The 20,238-nt window shown below is 50.9% G+C and overlaps 22 non-coding genes across 22 annotated transcripts; 11 read left to right on the top strand and 11 right to left on the bottom strand.

Annotated features, from left to right (window-relative positions):
* The first annotated feature begins 629 nt into the window (after window positions 1-629).
* Trnae-uuc lies at window positions 630-701 on the top strand. The gene has a single exon. It is a non-coding gene; the product is annotated as a tRNA-Glu (tRNA).
* Window positions 702-1,716: 1,015 nt separating this feature from the next.
* Window positions 1,717-1,788, bottom strand: Trnag-ccc. Its single transcript has one exon. It is a non-coding gene; the product is annotated as a tRNA-Gly (tRNA).
* Window positions 1,789-2,427: 639 nt separating this feature from the next.
* Trnae-uuc lies at window positions 2,428-2,499 on the top strand. The gene has a single exon. It is a non-coding gene; the product is annotated as a tRNA-Glu (tRNA).
* Window positions 2,500-3,514: 1,015 nt separating this feature from the next.
* Window positions 3,515-3,586, bottom strand: Trnag-ccc. Its single transcript has one exon. It is a non-coding gene; the product is annotated as a tRNA-Gly (tRNA).
* A 639-nt stretch (window positions 3,587-4,225) lies between these two features.
* Window positions 4,226-4,297, top strand: Trnae-uuc. Its single transcript has one exon. It is a non-coding gene; the product is annotated as a tRNA-Glu (tRNA).
* Window positions 4,298-5,312: 1,015 nt separating this feature from the next.
* On the bottom strand, window positions 5,313-5,384 carry Trnag-ccc. The gene has a single exon. It is a non-coding gene; the product is annotated as a tRNA-Gly (tRNA).
* Window positions 5,385-6,023: 639 nt separating this feature from the next.
* Trnae-uuc lies at window positions 6,024-6,095 on the top strand. The gene has a single exon. It is a non-coding gene; the product is annotated as a tRNA-Glu (tRNA).
* A 1,015-nt stretch (window positions 6,096-7,110) lies between these two features.
* Trnag-ccc lies at window positions 7,111-7,182 on the bottom strand. The gene has a single exon. It is a non-coding gene; the product is annotated as a tRNA-Gly (tRNA).
* A 639-nt stretch (window positions 7,183-7,821) lies between these two features.
* Window positions 7,822-7,893, top strand: Trnae-uuc. The gene has a single exon. It is a non-coding gene; the product is annotated as a tRNA-Glu (tRNA).
* A 1,015-nt stretch (window positions 7,894-8,908) lies between these two features.
* Window positions 8,909-8,980, bottom strand: Trnag-ccc. The gene has a single exon. It is a non-coding gene; the product is annotated as a tRNA-Gly (tRNA).
* Window positions 8,981-9,619: 639 nt separating this feature from the next.
* Window positions 9,620-9,691, top strand: Trnae-uuc. The gene has a single exon. It is a non-coding gene; the product is annotated as a tRNA-Glu (tRNA).
* Window positions 9,692-10,706: 1,015 nt separating this feature from the next.
* Window positions 10,707-10,778, bottom strand: Trnag-ccc. The gene has a single exon. It is a non-coding gene; the product is annotated as a tRNA-Gly (tRNA).
* Window positions 10,779-11,417: 639 nt separating this feature from the next.
* Window positions 11,418-11,489, top strand: Trnae-uuc. The gene has a single exon. It is a non-coding gene; the product is annotated as a tRNA-Glu (tRNA).
* Window positions 11,490-12,504: 1,015 nt separating this feature from the next.
* On the bottom strand, window positions 12,505-12,576 carry Trnag-ccc. The gene has a single exon. It is a non-coding gene; the product is annotated as a tRNA-Gly (tRNA).
* A 639-nt stretch (window positions 12,577-13,215) lies between these two features.
* On the top strand, window positions 13,216-13,287 carry Trnae-uuc. The gene has a single exon. It is a non-coding gene; the product is annotated as a tRNA-Glu (tRNA).
* A 1,015-nt stretch (window positions 13,288-14,302) lies between these two features.
* Trnag-ccc lies at window positions 14,303-14,374 on the bottom strand. The gene has a single exon. It is a non-coding gene; the product is annotated as a tRNA-Gly (tRNA).
* A 639-nt stretch (window positions 14,375-15,013) lies between these two features.
* On the top strand, window positions 15,014-15,085 carry Trnae-uuc. Its single transcript has one exon. It is a non-coding gene; the product is annotated as a tRNA-Glu (tRNA).
* Window positions 15,086-16,100: 1,015 nt separating this feature from the next.
* On the bottom strand, window positions 16,101-16,172 carry Trnag-ccc. The gene has a single exon. It is a non-coding gene; the product is annotated as a tRNA-Gly (tRNA).
* A 639-nt stretch (window positions 16,173-16,811) lies between these two features.
* Trnae-uuc lies at window positions 16,812-16,883 on the top strand. The gene has a single exon. It is a non-coding gene; the product is annotated as a tRNA-Glu (tRNA).
* A 1,015-nt stretch (window positions 16,884-17,898) lies between these two features.
* Window positions 17,899-17,970, bottom strand: Trnag-ccc. Its single transcript has one exon. It is a non-coding gene; the product is annotated as a tRNA-Gly (tRNA).
* Window positions 17,971-18,609: 639 nt separating this feature from the next.
* Window positions 18,610-18,681, top strand: Trnae-uuc. Its single transcript has one exon. It is a non-coding gene; the product is annotated as a tRNA-Glu (tRNA).
* A 1,015-nt stretch (window positions 18,682-19,696) lies between these two features.
* Trnag-ccc lies at window positions 19,697-19,768 on the bottom strand. Its single transcript has one exon. It is a non-coding gene; the product is annotated as a tRNA-Gly (tRNA).
* Window positions 19,769-20,238: the final 470 nt, after the last annotated feature.

The raw sequence follows: 20,238 nt of genomic DNA, 5'->3' as shown, positions 1-20,238 counted from the left end.
AGGCTTCCTGTGTCGCGGTGTGTTGTCGCCCCTGCTGCCACCAGAGGATCAAGCGACCCTGCTGCAGGCGCTCTGCCCGCCGGCACATCGGAACGCGGTGCCACGTTGCTTCCAGGGCGATGCACTGTAACTAGACGCAGCATTGACTTCCGCCGAGAAATCCACCCTTTCATGTACGGCATGGTGGGAAAACAATTCTGAAATTAGAACTTCTTAGTGAGGCTGCGGTGGCGAGTATTCCTGTATGCCTCGGTGGCGCAGTGGGCTGCGCATGTCATTATCTTAAGGGCGTACGTTCTATCCTCAACTCAGCCATCTCATTTTCTCTCCACGACGGTGAAAGGCACAGCATAGCTTTTGCGAGGTAAGGCCGTATTTGCCGTTTATTACCACCTAGGCTACTTTGCGTCAACGTGTGTTTGTTTCCAGTTATTACTAATTACAGTTTTGCTAGTTGCACTCGAGACTGAAAGCGATGTTTGCCTAGTATGACTTGCGCGCTTTGGGAGTGAGTAAGCGGGATCGTGGTGGCGGACAGAGTTCAGCGTTGGCGCCAGATTCGGCCCTAAAGTTGCGTGGAGGAGACGTATTTCTGGACGCATACACACGTAGTGGATCGTTGAGGTGTGTCCGGTATGGTCTAGTGGCTAGGATACCTGGCTTTCACCCAGGATGCCCGGGTTCGATTCCCGGTACCTGAACGTGAATTCTCGGGGCTGAGATGAGAAAACTTCTCACGGCCGTTTTTCGTCTTCGTGGAGCTGCTGCTCTGGGTTCCAAGTATAAGGTGAGAGAAAGTCAAGGAAAAGAGATACATCCTCACGTTAATGGCGGGGCCGTTTTGAAGGGAGAGGAGACGGTTTTGCGGTTTTGGACTGCTGATGCGACACTGTTGCATTGCCCGTTAGCTCAGTGGGCTGTAGCGTCGTGCTAGTAACGCGTAGGTCATGGGTTCCTTCCCTCCACGGGCCATTCCATTTTCTCCCCTAATAGGAAATGCTGCCTCCTGCGAGACTCTGCCAGGCAGATTCTAAATGATGTGCACATCCAGCTAGAAGTCTGAACGTTTCGCTAAGGGGTTGCCAACGGCCAGCTCACTTTCAATTAATGAAGTTAAGCAGACGTTTGCGTGGTTAGTGAGTGGATGGGTGATCGTCCGGGAACTCTGCGTGCTATTGGACCCTTCCATTTCAACCCCCACCCTCCTCCTTTTATGCTACAGTGTTGACGTGCTATGATGCCTCCCTAAGCAATTTAAATTACGTTAACGAACATATGATCCACAATTTAATGAGGCTGATTGCAAAAAGAGCGCAAGGAAAGTGCAAGAACGACTTTGGCAATAACAGAACCGTACGAATCAACAGATAATTTCTCAAATGTGTAGATAACACTGTGCGAAGCAGTGAGATTTCCGAAATTTGTAAATGAAAGTTTAGCTTTTCGTATTGAAAAGGAAAAGTACTCTTGATTACTTTATTTCTCGCAGCCGATTGTCGTACTTCTCCTGTCATATCGGCCCCACCGCCGAGCGGCAGCGAGCGGCAGTCGAGCAAAGTCGGGCCAAGTCGACACACGATGAAGTGAAATTAATCCACTTAGCTGGAACGAGGCAGGAGACGAGGAGATACTACCTGTGCCGCGACACGTGGCAATTTCGAGGATCGCATGGTCTAGAACACACACTATTGCGCTACGCAAAAATGACAATCCTCCTGCGGTGGCCGGGAATCGAACACGGATCAACTGCTTGGGAAGCAACCATGCTGACCGTTACACCACCACCGCATTGCGCTGCAGGCTTCCTGTGTCGCGGTGTGTTGTCGCCCCTGCTGCCACCAGAGGATCAAGCGACCCTGCTGCAGGCGCTCTGCCCGCCGGCACATCGGAACGCGGTGCCACGTTGCTTCCAGGGCGATGCACTGTAACTAGACGCAGCATTGACTTCCGCCGAGAAATCCACCCTTTCATGTACGGCATGGTGGGAAAACAATTCTGAAATTAGAACTTCTTAGTGAGGCTGCGGTGGCGAGTATTCCTGTATGCCTCGGTGGCGCAGTGGGCTGCGCATGTCATTATCTTAAGGGCGTACGTTCTATCCTCAACTCAGCCATCTCATTTTCTCTCCACGACGGTGAAAGGCACAGCATAGCTTTTGCGAGGTAAGGCCGTATTTGCCGTTTATTACCACCTAGGCTACTTTGCGTCAACGTGTGTTTGTTTCCAGTTATTACTAATTACAGTTTTGCTAGTTGCACTCGAGACTGAAAGCGATGTTTGCCTAGTATGACTTGCGCGCTTTGGGAGTGAGTAAGCGGGATCGTGGTGGCGGACAGAGTTCAGCGTTGGCGCCAGATTCGGCCCTAAAGTTGCGTGGAGGAGACGTATTTCTGGACGCATACACACGTAGTGGATCGTTGAGGTGTGTCCGGTATGGTCTAGTGGCTAGGATACCTGGCTTTCACCCAGGATGCCCGGGTTCGATTCCCGGTACCTGAACGTGAATTCTCGGGGCTGAGATGAGAAAACTTCTCACGGCCGTTTTTCGTCTTCGTGGAGCTGCTGCTCTGGGTTCCAAGTATAAGGTGAGAGAAAGTCAAGGAAAAGAGATACATCCTCACGTTAATGGCGGGGCCGTTTTGAAGGGAGAGGAGACGGTTTTGCGGTTTTGGACTGCTGATGCGACACTGTTGCATTGCCCGTTAGCTCAGTGGGCTGTAGCGTCGTGCTAGTAACGCGTAGGTCATGGGTTCCTTCCCTCCACGGGCCATTCCATTTTCTCCCCTAATAGGAAATGCTGCCTCCTGCGAGACTCTGCCAGGCAGATTCTAAATGATGTGCACATCCAGCTAGAAGTCTGAACGTTTCGCTAAGGGGTTGCCAACGGCCAGCTCACTTTCAATTAATGAAGTTAAGCAGACGTTTGCGTGGTTAGTGAGTGGATGGGTGATCGTCCGGGAACTCTGCGTGCTATTGGACCCTTCCATTTCAACCCCCACCCTCCTCCTTTTATGCTACAGTGTTGACGTGCTATGATGCCTCCCTAAGCAATTTAAATTACGTTAACGAACATATGATCCACAATTTAATGAGGCTGATTGCAAAAAGAGCGCAAGGAAAGTGCAAGAACGACTTTGGCAATAACAGAACCGTACGAATCAACAGATAATTTCTCAAATGTGTAGATAACACTGTGCGAAGCAGTGAGATTTCCGAAATTTGTAAATGAAAGTTTAGCTTTTCGTATTGAAAAGGAAAAGTACTCTTGATTACTTTATTTCTCGCAGCCGATTGTCGTACTTCTCCTGTCATATCGGCCCCACCGCCGAGCGGCAGCGAGCGGCAGTCGAGCAAAGTCGGGCCAAGTCGACACACGATGAAGTGAAATTAATCCACTTAGCTGGAACGAGGCAGGAGACGAGGAGATACTACCTGTGCCGCGACACGTGGCAATTTCGAGGATCGCATGGTCTAGAACACACACTATTGCGCTACGCAAAAATGACAATCCTCCTGCGGTGGCCGGGAATCGAACACGGATCAACTGCTTGGGAAGCAACCATGCTGACCGTTACACCACCACCGCATTGCGCTGCAGGCTTCCTGTGTCGCGGTGTGTTGTCGCCCCTGCTGCCACCAGAGGATCAAGCGACCCTGCTGCAGGCGCTCTGCCCGCCGGCACATCGGAACGCGGTGCCACGTTGCTTCCAGGGCGATGCACTGTAACTAGACGCAGCATTGACTTCCGCCGAGAAATCCACCCTTTCATGTACGGCATGGTGGGAAAACAATTCTGAAATTAGAACTTCTTAGTGAGGCTGCGGTGGCGAGTATTCCTGTATGCCTCGGTGGCGCAGTGGGCTGCGCATGTCATTATCTTAAGGGCGTACGTTCTATCCTCAACTCAGCCATCTCATTTTCTCTCCACGACGGTGAAAGGCACAGCATAGCTTTTGCGAGGTAAGGCCGTATTTGCCGTTTATTACCACCTAGGCTACTTTGCGTCAACGTGTGTTTGTTTCCAGTTATTACTAATTACAGTTTTGCTAGTTGCACTCGAGACTGAAAGCGATGTTTGCCTAGTATGACTTGCGCGCTTTGGGAGTGAGTAAGCGGGATCGTGGTGGCGGACAGAGTTCAGCGTTGGCGCCAGATTCGGCCCTAAAGTTGCGTGGAGGAGACGTATTTCTGGACGCATACACACGTAGTGGATCGTTGAGGTGTGTCCGGTATGGTCTAGTGGCTAGGATACCTGGCTTTCACCCAGGAGGCCCGGGTTCGATTCCCGGTACCTGAACGTGAATTCTCGGGGCTGAGATGAGAAAACTTCTCACGGCCGTTTTTCGTCTTCGTGGAGCTGCTGCTCTGGGTTCCAAGTATAAGGTGAGAGAAAGTCAAGGAAAAGAGATACATCCTCACGTTAATGGCGGGGCCGTTTTGAAGGGAGAGGAGACGGTTTTGCGGTTTTGGACTGCTGATGCGACACTGTTGCATTGCCCGTTAGCTCAGTGGGCTGTAGCGTCGTGCTAGTAACGCGTAGGTCATGGGTTCCTTCCCTCCACGGGCCATTCCATTTTCTCCCCTAATAGGAAATGCTGCCTCCTGCGAGACTCTGCCAGGCAGATTCTAAATGATGTGCACATCCAGCTAGAAGTCTGAACGTTTCGCTAAGGGGTTGCCAACGGCCAGCTCACTTTCAATTAATGAAGTTAAGCAGACGTTTGCGTGGTTAGTGAGTGGATGGGTGATCGTCCGGGAACTCTGCGTGCTATTGGACCCTTCCATTTCAACCCCCACCCTCCTCCTTTTATGCTACAGTGTTGACGTGCTATGATGCCTCCCTAAGCAATTTAAATTACGTTAACGAACATATGATCCACAATTTAATGAGGCTGATTGCAAAAAGAGCGCAAGGAAAGTGCAAGAACGACTTTGGCAATAACAGAACCGTACGAATCGACAGATAATTTCTCAAATGTGTAGATAACACTGTGCGAAGCAGTGAGATTTCCGAAATTTGTAAATGAAAGTTTAGCTTTTCGTATTGAAAAGGAAAAGTACTCTTGATTACTTTATTTCTCGCAGCCGATTGTCGTACTTCTCCTGTCATATCGGCCCCACCGCCGAGCGGCAGCGAGCGGCAGTCGAGCAAAGTCGGGCCAAGTCGACACACGATGAAGTGAAATTAATCCACTTAGCTGGAACGAGGCAGGAGACGAGGAGATACTACCTGTGCCGCGACACGTGGCAATTTCGAGGATCGCATGGTCTAGAACACACACTATTGCGCTACGCAAAAATGACAATCCTCCTGCGGTGGCCGGGAATCGAACACGGATCAACTGCTTGGGAAGCAACCATGCTGACCGTTACACCACCACCGCATTGCGCTGCAGGCTTCCTGTGTCGCGGTGTGTTGTCGCCCCTGCTGCCACCAGAGGATCAAGCGACCCTGCTGCAGGCGCTCTGCCCGCCGGCACATCGGAACGCGGTGCCACGTTGCTTCCAGGGCGATGCACTGTAACTAGACGCAGCATTGACTTCCGCCGAGAAATCCACCCTTTCATGTACGGCATGGTGGGAAAACAATTCTGAAATTAGAACTTCTTAGTGAGGCTGCGGTGGCGAGTATTCCTGTATGCCTCGGTGGCGCAGTGGGCTGCGCATGTCATTATCTTAAGGGCGTACGTTCTATCCTCAACTCAGCCATCTCATTTTCTCTCCACGACGGTGAAAGGCACAGCATAGCTTTTGCGAGGTAAGGCCGTATTTGCCGTTTATTACCACCTAGGCTACTTTGCGTCAACGTGTGTTTGTTTCCAGTTATTACTAATTACAGTTTTGCTAGTTGCACTCGAGACTGAAAGCGATGTTTGCCTAGTATGACTTGCGCGCTTTGGGAGTGAGTAAGCGGGATCGTGGTGGCGGACAGAGTTCAGCGTTGGCGCCAGATTCGGCCCTAAAGTTGCGTGGAGGAGACGTATTTCTGGACGCATACACACGTAGTGGATCGTTGAGGTGTGTCCGGTATGGTCTAGTGGCTAGGATACCTGGCTTTCACCCAGGAGGCCCGGGTTCGATTCCCGGTACCTGAACGTGAATTCTCGGGGCTGAGATGAGAAAACTTCTCACGGCCGTTTTTCGTCTTCGTGGAGCTGCTGCTCTGGGTTCCAAGTATAAGGTGAGAGAAAGTCAAGGAAAAGAGATACATCCTCACGTTAATGGCGGGGCCGTTTTGAAGGGAGAGGAGACGGTTTTGCGGTTTTGGACTGCTGATGCGACACTGTTGCATTGCCCGTTAGCTCAGTGGGCTGTAGCGTCGTGCTAGTAACGCGTAGGTCATGGGTTCCTTCCCTCCACGGGCCATTCCATTTTCTCCCCTAATAGGAAATGCTGCCTCCTGCGAGACTCTGCCAGGCAGATTCTAAATGATGTGCACATCCAGCTAGAAGTCTGAACGTTTCGCTAAGGGGTTGCCAACGGCCAGCTCACTTTCAATTAATGAAGTTAAGCAGACGTTTGCGTGGTTAGTGAGTGGATGGGTGATCGTCCGGGAACTCTGCGTGCTATTGGACCCTTCCATTTCAACCCCCACCCTCCTCCTTTTATGCTACAGTGTTGACGTGCTATGATGCCTCCCTAAGCAATTTAAATTACGTTAACGAACATATGATCCACAATTTAATGAGGCTGATTGCAAAAAGAGCGCAAGGAAAGTGCAAGAACGACTTTGGCAATAACAGAACCGTACGAATCAACAGATAATTTCTCAAATGTGTAGATAACACTGTGCGAAGCAGTGAGATTTCCGAAATTTGTAAATGAAAGTTTAGCTTTTCGTATTGAAAAGGAAAAGTACTCTTGATTACTTTATTTCTCGCAGCCGATTGTCGTACTTCTCCTGTCATATCGGCCCCACCGCCGAGCGGCAGCGAGCGGCAGTCGAGCAAAGTCGGGCCAAGTCGACACACGATGAAGTGAAATTAATCCACTTAGCTGGAACGAGGCAGGAGACGAGGAGATACTACCTGTGCCGCGACACGTGGCAATTTCGAGGATCGCATGGTCTAGAACACACACTATTGCGCTACGCAAAAATGACAATCCTCCTGCGGTGGCCGGGAATCGAACACGGATCAACTGCTTGGGAAGCAACCATGCTGACCGTTACACCACCACCGCATTGCGCTGCAGGCTTCCTGTGTCGCGGTGTGTTGTCGCCCCTGCTGCCACCAGAGGATCAAGCGACCCTGCTGCAGGCGCTCTGCCCGCCGGCACATCGGAACGCGGTGCCACGTTGCTTCCAGGGCGATGCACTGTAACTAGACGCAGCATTGACTTCCGCCGAGAAATCCACCCTTTCATGTACGGCATGGTGGGAAAACAATTCTGAAATTAGAACTTCTTAGTGAGGCTGCGGTGGCGAGTATTCCTGTATGCCTCGGTGGCGCAGTGGGCTGCGCATGTCATTATCTTAAGGGCGTACGTTCTATCCTCAACTCAGCCATCTCATTTTCTCTCCACGACGGTGAAAGGCACAGCATAGCTTTTGCGAGGTAAGGCCGTATTTGCCGTTTATTACCACCTAGGCTACTTTGCGTCAACGTGTGTTTGTTTCCAGTTATTACTAATTACAGTTTTGCTAGTTGCACTCGAGACTGAAAGCGATGTTTGCCTAGTATGACTTGCGCGCTTTGGGAGTGAGTAAGCGGGATCGTGGTGGCGGACAGAGTTCAGCGTTGGCGCCAGATTCGGCCCTAAAGTTGCGTGGAGGAGACGTATTTCTGGACGCATACACACGTAGTGGATCGTTGAGGTGTGTCCGGTATGGTCTTGTGGCTAGGATACCTGGCTTTCACCCAGGAGGCCCGGGTTCGATTCCCGGTACCTGAACGTGAATTCTCGGGGCTGAGATGAGAAAACTTCTCACGGCCGTTTTTCGTCTTCGTGGAGCTGCTGCTCTGGGTTCCAAGTATAAGGTGAGAGAAAGTCAAGGAAAAGAGATACATCCTCACGTTAATGGCGGGGCCGTTTTGAAGGGAGAGGAGACGGTTTTGCGGTTTTGGACTGCTGATGCGACACTGTTGCATTGCCCGTTAGCTCAGTGGGCTGTAGCGTCGTGCTAGTAACGCGTAGGTCATGGGTTCCTTCCCTCCACGGGCCATTCCATTTTCTCCCCTAATAGGAAATGCTGCCTCCTGCGAGACTCTGCCAGGCAGATTCTAAATGATGTGCACATCCAGCTAGAAGTCTGAACGTTTCGCTAAGGGGTTGCCAACGGCCAGCTCACTTTCAATTAATGAAGTTAAGCAGACGTTTGCGTGGTTAGTGAGTGGATGGGTGATCGTCCGGGAACTCTGCGTGCTATTGGACCCTTCCATTTCAACCCCCACCCTCCTCCTTTTATGCTACAGTGTTGACGTGCTATGATGCCTCCCTAAGCAATTTAAATTACGTTAACGAACATATGATCCACAATTTAATGAGGCTGATTGCAAAAAGAGCGCAAGGAAAGTGCAAGAACGACTTTGGCAATAACAGAACCGTACGAATCAACAGATAATTTCTCAAATGTGTAGATAACACTGTGCGAAGCAGTGAGATTTCCGAAATTTGTAAATGAAAGTTTAGCTTTTCGTATTGAAAAGGAAAAGTACTCTTGATTACTTTATTTCTCGCAGCCGATTGTCGTACTTCTCCTGTCATATCGGCCCCACCGCCGAGCGGCAGCGAGCGGCAGTCGAGCAAAGTCGGGCCAAGTCGACACACGATGAAGTGAAATTAATCCACTTAGCTGGAACGAGGCAGGAGACGAGGAGATACTACCTGTGCCGCGACACGTGGCAATTTCGAGGATCGCATGGTCTAGAACACACACTATTGCGCTACGCAAAAATGACAATCCTCCTGCGGTGGCCGGGAATCGAACACGGATCAACTGCTTGGGAAGCAACCATGCTGACCGTTACACCACCACCGCATTGCGCTGCAGGCTTCCTGTGTCGCGGTGTGTTGTCGCCCCTGCTGCCACCAGAGGATCAAGCGACCCTGCTGCAGGCGCTCTGCCCGCCGGCACATCGGAACGCGGTGCCACGTTGCTTCCAGGGCGATGCACTGTAACTAGACGCAGCATTGACTTCCGCCGAGAAATCCACCCTTTCATGTACGGCATGGTGGGAAAACAATTCTGAAATTAGAACTTCTTAGTGAGGCTGCGGTGGCGAGTATTCCTGTATGCCTCGGTGGCGCAGTGGGCTGCGCATGTCATTATCTTAAGGGCGTACGTTCTATCCTCAACTCAGCCATCTCATTTTCTCTCCACGACGGTGAAAGGCACAGCATAGCTTTTGCGAGGTAAGGCCGTATTTGCCGTTTATTACCACCTAGGCTACTTTGCGTCAACGTGTGTTTGTTTCCAGTTATTACTAATTACAGTTTTGCTAGTTGCACTCGAGACTGAAAGCGATGTTTGCCTAGTATGACTTGCGCGCTTTGGGAGTGAGTAAGCGGGATCGTGGTGGCGGACAGAGTTCAGCGTTGGCGCCAGATTCGGCCCTAAAGTTGCGTGGAGGAGACGTATTTCTGGACGCATACACACGTAGTGGATCGTTGAGGTGTGTCCGGTATGGTCTAGTGGCTAGGATACCTGGCTTTCACCCAGGATGCCCGGGTTCGATTCCCGGTACCTGAACGTGAATTCTCGGGGCTGAGATGAGAAAACTTCTCACGGCCGTTTTTCGTCTTCGTGGAGCTGCTGCTCTGGGTTCCAAGTATAAGGTGAGAGAAAGTCAAGGAAAAGAGATACATCCTCACGTTAATGGCGGGGCCGTTTTGAAGGGAGAGGAGACGGTTTTGCGGTTTTGGACTGCTGATGCGACACTGTTGCATTGCCCGTTAGCTCAGTGGGCTGTAGCGTCGTGCTAGTAACGCGTAGGTCATGGGTTCCTTCCCTCCACGGGCCATTCCATTTTCTCCCCTAATAGGAAATGCTGCCTCCTGCGAGACTCTGCCAGGCAGATTCTAAATGATGTGCACATCCAGCTAGAAGTCTGAACGTTTCGCTAAGGGGTTGCCAACGGCCAGCTCACTTTCAATTAATGAAGTTAAGCAGACGTTTGCGTGGTTAGTGAGTGGATGGGTGATCGTCCGGGAACTCTGCGTGCTATTGGACCCTTCCATTTCAACCCCCACCCTCCTCCTTTTATGCTACAGTGTTGACGTGCTATGATGCCTCCCTAAGCAATTTAAATTACGTTAACGAACATATGATCCACAATTTAATGAGGCTGATTGCAAAAAGAGCGCAAGGAAAGTGCAAGAACGACTTTGGCAATAACAGAACCGTACGAATCAACAGATAATTTCTCAAATGTGTAGATAACACTGTGCGAAGCAGTGAGATTTCCGAAATTTGTAAATGAAAGTTTAGCTTTTCGTATTGAAAAGGAAAAGTACTCTTGATTACTTTATTTCTCGCAGCCGATTGTCGTACTTCTCCTGTCATATCGGCCCCACCGCCGAGCGGCAGCGAGCGGCAGTCGAGCAAAGTCGGGCCAAGTCGACACACGATGAAGTGAAATTAATCCGCTTAGCTGGAACGAGGCAGGAGACGAGGAGATACTACCTGTGCCGCGACACGTGGCAATTTCGAGGATCGCATGGTCTAGAACACACACTATTGCGCTACGCAAAAATGACAATCCTCCTGCGGTGGCCGGGAATCGAACACGGATCAACTGCTTGGGAAGCAACCATGCTGACCGTTACACCACCACCGCATTGCGCTGCAGGCTTCCTGTGTCGCGGTGTGTTGTCGCCCCTGCTGCCACCAGAGGATCAAGCGACCCTGCTGCAGGCGCTCTGCCCGCCGGCACATCGGAACGCGGTGCCACGTTGCTTCCAGGGCGATGCACTGTAACTAGACGCAGCATTGACTTCCGCCGAGAAATCCACCCTTTCATGTACGGCATGGTGGGAAAACAATTCTGAAATTAGAACTTCTTAGTGAGGCTGCGGTGGCGAGTATTCCTGTATGCCTCGGTGGCGCAGTGGGCTGCGCATGTCATTATCTTAAGGGCGTACGTTCTATCCTCAACTCAGCCATCTCATTTTCTCTCCACGACGGTGAAAGGCACAGCATAGCTTTTGCGAGGTAAGGCCGTATTTGCCGTTTATTACCACCTAGGCTACTTTGCGTCAACGTGTGTTTGTTTCCAGTTATTACTAATTACAGTTTTGCTAGTTGCACTCGAGACTGAAAGCGATGTTTGCCTAGTATGACTTGCGCGCTTTGGGAGTGAGTAAGCGGGATCGTGGTGGCGGACAGAGTTCAGCGTTGGCGCCAGATTCGGCCCTAAAGTTGCGTGGAGGAGACGTATTTCTGGACGCATACACACGTAGTGGATCGTTGAGGTGTGTCCGGTATGGTCTAGTGGCTAGGATACCTGGCTTTCACCCAGGAGGCCCGGGTTCGATTCCCGGTACCTGAACGTGAATTCTCGGGGCTGAGATGAGAAAACTTCTCACGGCCGTTTTTCGTCTTCGTGGAGCTGCTGCTCTGGGTTCCAAGTATAAGGTGAGAGAAAGTCAAGGAAAAGAGATACATCCTCACGTTAATGGCGGGGCCGTTTTGAAGGGAGAGGAGACGGTTTTGCGGTTTTGGACTGCTGATGCGACACTGTTGCATTGCCCGTTAGCTCAGTGGGCTGTAGCGTCGTGCTAGTAACGCGTAGGTCATGGGTTCCTTCCCTCCACGGGCCATTCCATTTTCTCCCCTAATAGGAAATGCTGCCTCCTGCGAGACTCTGCCAGGCAGATTCTAAATGATGTGCACATCCAGCTAGAAGTCTGAACGTTTCGCTAAGGGGTTGCCAACGGCCAGCTCACTTTCAATTAATGAAGTTAAGCAGACGTTTGCGTGGTTAGTGAGTGGATGGGTGATCGTCCGGGAACTCTGCGTGCTATTGGACCCTTCCATTTCAACCCCCACCCTCCTCCTTTTATGCTACAGTGTTGACGTGCTATGATGCCTCCCTAAGCAATTTAAATTACGTTAACGAACATATGATCCACAATTTAATGAGGCTGATTGCAAAAAGAGCGCAAGGAAAGTGCAAGAACGACTTTGGCAATAACAGAACCGTACGAATCAACAGATAATTTCTCAAATGTGTAGATAACACTGTGCGAAGCAGTGAGATTTCCGAAATTTGTAAATGAAAGTTTAGCTTTTCGTATTGAAAAGGAAAAGTACTCTTGATTACTTTATTTCTCGCAGCCGATTGTCGTACTTCTCCTGTCATATCGGCCCCACCGCCGAGCGGCAGCGAGCGGCAGTCGAGCAAAGTCGGGCCAAGTCGACACACGATGAAGTGAAATTAATCCACTTAGCTGGAACGAGGCAGGAGACGAGGAGATACTACCTGTGCCGCGACACGTGGCAATTTCGAGGATCGCATGGTCTAGAACACACACTATTGCGCTACGCAAAAATGACAATCCTCCTGCGGTGGCCGGGAATCGAACACGGATCAACTGCTTGGGAAGCAACCATGCTGACCGTTACACCACCACCGCATTGCGCTGCAGGCTTCCTGTGTCGCGGTGTGTTGTCGCCCCTGCTGCCACCAGAGGATCAAGCGACCCTGCTGCAGGCGCTCTGCCCGCCGGCACATCGGAACGCGGTGCCACGTTGCTTCCAGGGCGATGCACTGTAACTAGACGCAGCATTGACTTCCGCCGAGAAATCCACCCTTTCATGTACGGCATGGTGGGAAAACAATTCTGAAATTAGAACTTCTTAGTGAGGCTGCGGTGGCGAGTATTCCTGTATGCCTCGGTGGCGCAGTGGGCTGCGCATGTCATTATCTTAAGGGCGTACGTTCTATCCTCAACTCAGCCATCTCATTTTCTCTCCACGACGGTGAAAGGCACAGCATAGCTTTTGCGAGGTAAGGCCGTATTTGCCGTTTATTACCACCTAGGCTACTTTGCGTCAACGTGTGTTTGTTTCCAGTTATTACTAATTACAGTTTTGCTAGTTGCACTCGAGACTGAAAGCGATGTTTGCCTAGTATGACTTGCGCGCTTTGGGAGTGAGTAAGCGGGATCGTGGTGGCGGACAGAGTTCAGCGTTGGCGCCAGATTCGGCCCTAAAGTTGCGTGGAGGAGACGTATTTCTGGACGCATACACACGTAGTGGATCGTTGAGGTGTGTCCGGTATGGTCTAGTGGCTAGGATACCTGGCTTTCACCCAGGATGCCCGGGTTCGATTCCCGGTACCTGAACGTGAATTCTCGGGGCTGAGATGAGAAAACTTCTCACGGCCGTTTTTCGTCTTCGTGGAGCTGCTGCTCTGGGTTCCAAGTATAAGGTGAGAGAAAGTCAAGGAAAAGAGATACATCCTCACGTTAATGGCGGGGCCGTTTTGAAGGGAGAGGAGACGGTTTTGCGGTTTTGGACTGCTGATGCGACACTGTTGCATTGCCCGTTAGCTCAGTGGGCTGTAGCGTCGTGCTAGTAACGCGTAGGTCATGGGTTCCTTCCCTCCACGGGCCATTCCATTTTCTCCCCTAATAGGAAATGCTGCCTCCTGCGAGACTCTGCCAGGCAGATTCTAAATGATGTGCACATCCAGCTAGAAGTCTGAACGTTTCGCTAAGGGGTTGCCAACGGCCAGCTCACTTTCAATTAATGAAGTTAAGCAGACGTTTGCGTGGTTAGTGAGTGGATGGGTGATCGTCCGGGAACTCTGCGTGCTATTGGACCCTTCCATTTCAACCCCCACCCTCCTCCTTTTATGCTACAGTGTTGACGTGCTATGATGCCTCCCTAAGCAATTTAAATTACGTTAACGAACATATGATCCACAATTTAATGAGGCTGATTGCAAAAAGAGCGCAAGGAAAGTGCAAGAACGACTTTGGCAATAACAGAACCGTACGAATCAACAGATAATTTCTCAAATGTGTAGATAACACTGTGCGAAGCAGTGAGATTTCCGAAATTTGTAAATGAAAGTTTAGCTTTTCGTATTGAAAAGGAAAAGTACTCTTGATTACTTTATTTCTCGCAGCCGATTGTCGTACTTCTCCTGTCATATCGGCCCCACCGCCGAGCGGCAGCGAGCGGCAGTCGAGCAAAGTCGGGCCAAGTCGACACACGATGAAGTGAAATTAATCCACTTAGCTGGAACGAGGCAGGAGACGAGGAGATACTACCTGTGCCGCGACACGTGGCAATTTCGAGGATCGCATGGTCTAGAACACACACTATTGCGCTACGCAAAAATGACAATCCTCCTGCGGTGGCCGGGAATCGAACACGGATCAACTGCTTGGGAAGCAACCATGCTGACCGTTACACCACCACCGCATTGCGCTGCAGGCTTCCTGTGTCGCGGTGTGTTGTCGCCCCTGCTGCCACCAGAGGATCAAGCGACCCTGCTGCAGGCGCTCTGCCCGCCGGCACATCGGAACGCGGTGCCACGTTGCTTCCAGGGCGATGCACTGTAACTAGACGCAGCATTGACTTCCGCCGAGAAATCCACCCTTTCATGTACGGCATGGTGGGAAAACAATTCTGAAATTAGAACTTCTTAGTGAGGCTGCGGTGGCGAGTATTCCTGTATGCCTCGGTGGCGCAGTGGGCTGCGCATGTCATTATCTTAAGGGCGTACGTTCTATCCTCAACTCAGCCATCTCATTTTCTCTCCACGACGGTGAAAGGCACAGCATAGCTTTTGCGAGGTAAGGCCGTATTTGCCGTTTATTACCACCTAGGCTACTTTGCGTCAACGTGTGTTTGTTTCCAGTTATTACTAATTACAGTTTTGCTAGTTGCACTCGAGACTGAAAGCGATGTTTGCCTAGTATGACTTGCGCGCTTTGGGAGTGAGTAAGCGGGATCGTGGTGGCGGACAGAGTTCAGCGTTGGCGCCAGATTCGGCCCTAAAGTTGCGTGGAGGAGACGTATTTCTGGACGCATACACACGTAGTGGATCGTTGAGGTGTGTCCGGTATGGTCTAGTGGCTAGGATACCTGGCTTTCACCCAGGAGGCCCGGGTTCGATTCCCGGTACCTGAACGTGAATTCTCGGGGCTGAGATGAGAAAACTTCTCACGGCCGTTTTTCGTCTTCGTGGAGCTGCTGCTCTGGGTTCCAAGTATAAGGTGAGAGAAAGTCAAGGAAAAGAGATACATCCTCACGTTAATGGCGGGGCCGTTTTGAAGGGAGAGGAGACGGTTTTGCGGTTTTGGACTGCTGATGCGACACTGTTGCATTGCCCGTTAGCTCAGTGGGCTGTAGCGTCGTGCTAGTAACGCGTAGGTCATGGGTTCCTTCCCTCCACGGGCCATTCCATTTTCTCCCCTAATAGGAAATGCTGCCTCCTGCGAGACTCTGCCAGGCAGATTCTAAATGATGTGCACATCCAGCTAGAAGTCTGAACGTTTCGCTAAGGGGTTGCCAACGGCCAGCTCACTTTCAATTAATGAAGTTAAGCAGACGTTTGCGTGGTTAGTGAGTGGATGGGTGATCGTCCGGGAACTCTGCGTGCTATTGGACCCTTCCATTTCAACCCCCACCCTCCTCCTTTTATGCTACAGTGTTGACGTGCTATGATGCCTCCCTAAGCAATTTAAATTACGTTAACGAACATATGATCCACAATTTAATGAGGCTGATTGCAAAAAGAGCGCAAGGAAAGTGCAAGAACGACTTTGGCAATAACAGAACCGTACGAATCAACAGATAATTTCTCAAATGTGTAGATAACACTGTGCGAAGCAGTGAGATTTCCGAAATTTGTAAATGAAAGTTTAGCTTTTCGTATTGAAAAGGAAAAGTACTCTTGATTACTTTATTTCTCGCAGCCGATTGTCGTACTTCTCCTGTCATATCGGCCCCACCGCCGAGCGGCAGCGAGCGGCAGTCGAGCAAAGTCGGGCCAAGTCGACACACGATGAAGTGAAATTAATCCACTTAGCTGGAACGAGGCAGGAGACGAGGAGATACTACCTGTGCCGCGACACGTGGCAATTTCGAGGATCGCATGGTCTAGAACACACACTATTGCGCTACGCAAAAATGACAATCCTCCTGCGGTGGCCGGGAATCGAACACGGATCAACTGCTTGGGAAGCAACCATGCTGACCGTTACACCACCACCGCATTGCGCTGCAGGCTTCCTGTGTCGCGGTGTGTTGTCGCCCCTGCTGCCACCAGAGGATCAAGCGACCCTGCTGCAGGCGCTCTGCCCGCCGGCACATCGGAACGCGGTGCCACGTTGCTTCCAGGGCGATGCACTGTAACTAGACGCAGCATTGACTTCCGCCGAGAAATCCACCCTTTCATGTACGGCATGGTGGGAAAACAATTCTGAAATTAGAACTTCTTAGTGAGGCTGCGGTGGCGAGTATTCCTGTATGCCTCGGTGGCGCAGTGGGCTGCGCATGTCATTATCTTAAGGGCGTACGTTCTATCCTCAACTCAGCCATCTCATTTTCTCTCCACGACGGTGAAAGGCACAGCATAGCTTTTGCGAGGTAAGGCCGTATTTGCCGTTTATTACCACCTAGGCTACTTTGCGTCAACGTGTGTTTGTTTCCAGTTATTACTAATTACAGTTTTGCTAGTTGCACTCGAGACTGAAAGCGATGTTTGCCTAGTATGACTTGCGCGCTTTGGGAGTGAGTAAGCGGGATCGTGGTGGCGGACAGAGTTCAGCGTTGGCGCCAGATTCGGCCCTAAAGTTGCGTGGAGGAGACGTATTTCTGGACGCATACACACGTAGTGGATCGTTGAGGTGTGTCCGGTATGGTCTAGTGGCTAGGATACCTGGCTTTCACCCAGGATGCCCGGGTTCGATTCCCGGTACCTGAACGTGAATTCTCGGGGCTGAGATGAGAAAACTTCTCACGGCCGTTTTTCGTCTTCGTGGAGCTGCTGCTCTGGGTTCCAAGTATAAGGTGAGAGAAAGTCAAGGAAAAGAGATACATCCTCACGTTAATGGCGGGGCCGTTTTGAAGGGAGAGGAGACGGTTTTGCGGTTTTGGACTGCTGATGCGACACTGTTGCATTGCCCGTTAGCTCAGTGGGCTGTAGCGTCGTGCTAGTAACGCGTAGGTCATGGGTTCCTTCCCTCCACGGGCCATTCCATTTTCTCCCCTAATAGGAAATGCTGCCTCCTGCGAGACTCTGCCAGGCAGATTCTAAATGATGTGCACATCCAGCTAGAAGTCTGAACGTTTCGCTAAGGGGTTGCCAACGGCCAGCTCACTTTCAATTAATGAAGTTAAGCAGACGTTTGCGTGGTTAGTGAGTGGATGGGTGATCGTCCGGGAACTCTGCGTGCTATTGGACCCTTCCATTTCAACCCCCACCCTCCTCCTTTTATGCTACAGTGTTGACGTGCTATGATGCCTCCCTAAGCAATTTAAATTACGTTAACGAACATATGATCCACAATTTAATGAGGCTGATTGCAAAAAGAGCGCAAGGAAAGTGCAAGAACGACTTTGGCAATAACAGAACCGTACGAATCAACAGATAATTTCTCAAATGTGTAGATAACACTGTGCGAAGCAGTGAGATTTCCGAAATTTGTAAATGAAAGTTTAGCTTTTCGTATTGAAAAGGAAAAGTACTCTTGATTACTTTATTTCTCGCAGCCGATTGTCGTACTTCTCCTGTCATATCGGCCCCACCGCCGAGCGGCAGCGAGCGGCAGTCGAGCAAAGTCGGGCCAAGTCGACACACGATGAAGTGAAATTAATCCACTTAGCTGGAACGAGGCAGGAGACGAGGAGATACTACCTGTGCCGCGACACGTGGCAATTTCGAGGATCGCATGGTCTAGAACACACACTATTGCGCTACGCAAAAATGACAATCCTCCTGCGGTGGCCGGGAATCGAACACGGATCAACTGCTTGGGAAGCAACCATGCTGACCGTTACACCACCACCGCATTGCGCTGCAGGCTTCCTGTGTCGCGGTGTGTTGTCGCCCCTGCTGCCACCAGAGGATCAAGCGACCCTGCTGCAGGCGCTCTGCCCGCCGGCACATCGGAACGCGGTGCCACGTTGCTTCCAGGGCGATGCACTGTAACTAGACGCAGCATTGACTTCCGCCGAGAAATCCACCCTTTCATGTACGGCATGGTGGGAAAACAATTCTGAAATTAGAACTTCTTAGTGAGGCTGCGGTGGCGAGTATTCCTGTATGCCTCGGTGGCGCAGTGGGCTGCGCATGTCATTATCTTAAGGGCGTACGTTCTATCCTCAACTCAGCCATCTCATTTTCTCTCCACGACGGTGAAAGGCACAGCATAGCTTTTGCGAGGTAAGGCCGTATTTGCCGTTTATTACCACCTAGGCTACTTTGCGTCAACGTGTGTTTGTTTCCAGTTATTACTAATTACAGTTTTGCTAGTTGCACTCGAGACTGAAAGCGATGTTTGCCTAGTATGACTTGCGCGCTTTGGGAGTGAGTAAGCGGGATCGTGGTGGCGGACAGAGTTCAGCGTTGGCGCCAGATTCGGCCCTAAAGTTGCGTGGAGGAGACGTATTTCTGGACGCATACACACGTAGTGGATCGTTGAGGTGTGTCCGGTATGGTCTAGTGGCTAGGATACCTGGCTTTCACCCAGGAGGCCCGGGTTCGATTCCCGGTACCTGAACGTGAATTCTCGGGGCTGAGATGAGAAAACTTCTCACGGCCGTTTTTCGTCTTCGTGGAGCTGCTGCTCTGGGTTCCAAGTATAAGGTGAGAGAAAGTCAAGGAAAAGAGATACATCCTCACGTTAATGGCGGGGCCGTTTTGAAGGGAGAGGAGACGGTTTTGCGGTTTTGGACTGCTGATGCGACACTGTTGCATTGCCCGTTAGCTCAGTGGGCTGTAGCGTCGTGCTAGTAACGCGTAGGTCATGGGTTCCTTCCCTCCACGGGCCATTCCATTTTCTCCCCTAATAGGAAATGCTGCCTCCTGCGAGACTCTGCCAGGCAGATTCTAAATGATGTGCACATCCAGCTAGAAGTCTGAACGTTTCGCTAAGGGGTTGCCAACGGCCAGCTCACTTTCAATTAATGAAGTTAAGCAGACGTTTGCGTGGTTAGTGAGTGGATGGGTGATCGTCCGGGAACTCTGCGTGCTATTGGACCCTTCCATTTCAACCCCCACCCTCCTCCTTTTATGCTACAGTGTTGACGTGCTATGATGCCTCCCTAAGCAATTTAAATTACGTTAACGAACATATGATCCACAATTTAATGAGGCTGATTGCAAAAAGAGCGCAAGGAAAGTGCAAGAACGACTTTGGCAATAACAGAACCGTACGAATCAACAGATAATTTCTCAAATGTGTAGATAACACTGTGCGAAGCAGTGAGATTTCCGAAATTTGTAAATGAAAGTTTAGCTTTTCGTATTGAAAAGGAAAAGTACTCTTGATTACTTTATTTCTCGCAGCCGATTGTCGTACTTCTCCTGTCATATCGGCCCCACCGCCGAGCGGCAGCGAGCGGCAGTCGAGCAAAGTCGGGCCAAGTCGACACACGATGAAGTGAAATTAATCCACTTAGCTGGAACGAGGCAGGAGACGAGGAGATACTACCTGTGCCGCGACACGTGGCAATTTCGAGGATCGCATGGTCTAGAACACACACTATTGCGCTACGCAAAAATGACAATCCTCCTGCGGTGGCCGGGAATCGAACACGGATCAACTGCTTGGGAAGCAACCATGCTGACCGTTACACCACCACCGCATTGCGCTGCAGGCTTCCTGTGTCGCGGTGTGTTGTCGCCCCTGCTGCCACCAGAGGATCAAGCGACCCTGCTGCAGGCGCTCTGCCCGCCGGCACATCGGAACGCGGTGCCACGTTGCTTCCAGGGCGATGCACTGTAACTAGACGCAGCATTGACTTCCGCCGAGAAATCCACCCTTTCATGTACGGCATGGTGGGAAAACAATTCTGAAATTAGAACTTCTTAGTGAGGCTGCGGTGGCGAGTATTCCTGTATGCCTCGGTGGCGCAGTGGGCTGCGCATGTCATTATCTTAAGGGCGTACGTTCTATCCTCAACTCAGCCATCTCATTTTCTCTCCACGACGGTGAAAGGCACAGCATAGCTTTTGCGAGGTAAGGCCGTATTTGCCGTTTATTACCACCTAGGCTACTTTGCGTCAACGTGTGTTTGTTTCCAGTTATTACTAATTACAGTTTTGCTAGTTGCAC

Source organism: Schistocerca americana, chromosome 8 (genome assembly GCF_021461395.2).
Source record: "Schistocerca americana isolate TAMUIC-IGC-003095 chromosome 8, iqSchAmer2.1, whole genome shotgun sequence".
NCBI classification, from domain to species: Eukaryota; Metazoa; Arthropoda; class Insecta; order Orthoptera; family Acrididae; genus Schistocerca; species Schistocerca americana.
This window is presented reverse-complemented; position numbering and strand designations above follow the sequence as displayed.